Source organism: Trichechus manatus, unplaced genomic scaffold (genome assembly GCF_000243295.1).
Source record: "Trichechus manatus latirostris isolate Lorelei unplaced genomic scaffold, TriManLat1.0 scaffold00011, whole genome shotgun sequence".
In the NCBI taxonomy this organism is placed as follows: domain Eukaryota; kingdom Metazoa; phylum Chordata; class Mammalia; order Sirenia; family Trichechidae; genus Trichechus; species Trichechus manatus.
The window spans coordinates 20,181,395-20,184,466 of NW_004443947.1; positions in this window are offsets into that span (position 1 = coordinate 20,181,395).

The window sequence follows — 3,072 nt, forward strand, 5'->3', positions numbered from 1 at the left end:
ACCAGTAGAACAGAATTGAGAACCCAGATGTAAATCCATCCACCTACAGTCATCTGATCTTCCACAAGGGCCCAAAGTCCATCAAGTGTAGAAAAGACAGGTTTTTTGTTTTTTTTTTAACAAATGGTGCTGGCAAAACTGGACATCCATCTGCAAAAAAAATGAAACACAACCCATACCTCACACCATATACAAAAACTAATTCAAAATGGATCAAAGACGTAAATATAAAACCAAAAACTATAAAGATCATAGAAGAAAAAATAGGATCAACACTAGGGGCTCTAATGCTCTGCATTAACAGGATACAAACCATAACTAACAACATACAAACTCCAGAAGATAAGCTAGATAAGCGGGATCTTCTAAAAAATTAAACACTTATGCTTATCAAAAGACTTCACCAAAAGAGTAAAAAGAGAATCTACAGACTTGGAAAAAAATTTTGGCTATGACAAATCTGACAAATTTCTAGTCTCTAAAAAGTAAAGGAAAATCCAACAGCTCTACAACAAAAAGACAAATAATCCAATTAAAAAATAGGCAAAGGAAATGAAGAAACACTTCACCAAAGAAGACATTCAAGATCCCAACAGACACATGAGGAAATTCTCGAGATCACTAGCCATTAGAGAAATGCAAATGAAAACCACAATGAGATACCGTCTCACCCTGGCATTACTGGCTCAAATCAAAAGAACAGGAAATAACAAATGTTGGACAGGCTGCAGGGAAATTGAAACTCTTATGTGCTGCTGCTGCTGGGACAGAAAAATGGTACAACAATTTTGCAAAATGATATGGCGCTTCCTTAGAAAGCTAGAAATAGAAATATCATATGATCCAGCAATCCCACTTCTAAGACTATATAAGAGCCATCACATGAATAGATATATGCACATCCATGTTTATTGCAGCATTGTTCACAATAGCAAGAAGATGGGAACAACCTAGATGTCCATCAACAGATGAATGGATAAGCAAACTATGGCACGTACACACAGTGGAGTACTACTCAAAGATAAAGAACAGTGATGAATCTGCAAAGCATCTCACAACACAGATGAATCTGGAGGGCGTTATGCTTAGTGAAATAAGTCAATTGCAAAAGGAAAAATGCTGTATGAGACCACTACTATAAAAACTCATGAAAAGTTTTACATGCAAAAGGAAACAATCTTTGATGGTTATGAGGGAGGGAAGGGGTGGGGATGGAAAAACACTAAATAGACAATAGATAAATGATAACTTTGGTGAAGGTTAAAACAGTACACAATACTGGGGAATCCAGCACAACTTGTCCAAGGCAAAGTCATGGAAGCTCCATAGACATATCCAAACTCCCTGAGGGACCGAATTACTGGACTGAGGACTGTGGGGACCATGGTCTCATGTATCATCTAGCTCAATTGGCATAATGCAGTTCATAAAGAAAATGTTCTACATTCTACTTTGGTGAGTAGCATCTGGGGTCTTAAAAGCTTCTGAGCAGCCATCTAAGATACTCCACTGGTCATACCCCATCTGGAGAAAGGGAGACTGAAGAAAATCAAAGACACAAGTGAACAATTAATCCAAAGGACCAACGGATCACAATTAGCACAGCCACCTAGATGGTCCACCACTGACTGCTCTGACGGGGATCAAAACAGAGAGTCCTGGATAGAGCTGAAGAAAAATCTAGAACAAAATTGTAACTCACAAAAAAAGGCCAGACACTGAGAAACCCTGAGAGTATGGCCCCCAGACACCCTTTCAGCTTAATAATGAAGTCATTCCTGAGGTTCACCCTTCAGCCAAAGATGAGACAGGCCCATGAAACAAAATGAGAATAAATGGGTACACCAGCAAGAATGAGAAGGCATGAGGGGACAGAAAAACTGGTGATAGGAAACCCAGTGTTGAAAAGGGAGTGTTGACATGTCCTGTGGTTGGTAACCATTGTCACAGAACAGTACGTGTATTGTTTCATGAGAAACTAGTTTGCTCTGTAAACCTTCATCTAAAGTAAAAAATTACAAAAAAAAATTATCCCAATGGCTTCATCTGCTGCAGGATGCAAAAAATGAATAAATTGTCCACTATTAAAAATTATTGGCATTGCATTCCAAAACTCTTTCTCAATAATTGTATTAATTTTTTTTAAAGGAGGAAAAAAGTAATTAACAAGAAACTTTTAACAAACCTTGTTCGAAAAGTTGAACTATAATTCATTCTCTTTTCCATGGTTGGAAATAAATTGAGTTAGGTAAATATGAGTTTATCACAAGAGTGCTTGAAAGAAATGTGCTGTACTGTGTTATATAGATTTACTTTCTCTATTTGTTAATTAAAAATGTTAGCCTTTAAAAGTAATTTCTTTTAAATTATTTAGGGTGGTATTTATCTTCTGAATAATTAACTTTATAGATAAATACTTGATTGGTTTAAAAAGAAATTTGGGTAGACACAATTAGTTTTTCACAAGGGTCTATAATTTATGCTAACTTAAATTATGCTAATGAGTGGAAATCTTTCTCATCCCAGGGTTCGGAGGAACCAAGTGGGACATGTTGCACAATGTTCAACCCCGACTCTTGTGGCATATTAGGTGTGCACTATAGTTGCATCTTTTTATCTTTCCCATAATGTGTTAAGAGTTTGCCACTGGACTCAAGGAGTTTGTTTTCCTCAAAAGACCAACAGATGCTATTAAAGTTTAAGCCAAGAAAGGATAAAAGGTGGAAATAAATGTGATGAAGTCATGATAGTAATTTAGAGTTCTCAGGTGTTTTTCTTTTCTGTAAACTGCTTTCCAGTTAGGATCAAATTAATCATCATAATATCCCCTTGAGGAAGTTAAGTAGCAGGTATTACTAGATGAATAAAGATACTCATTTTTGCCTTAAGAGGTTCCTTCTGCAGTTTCATTTTTAACACTAATTACCTCTTTTTGAAATTTATTTTTTGTTTATTGTTGTAGTTTAAATGAAGGTTACATTTCAAGTTAGTATCCCATACAAAAATTTATACATACATTGTTATGTGACCCTAATTGCTCTCCCCATACTGTGACAGCACACTCCTCCTTTC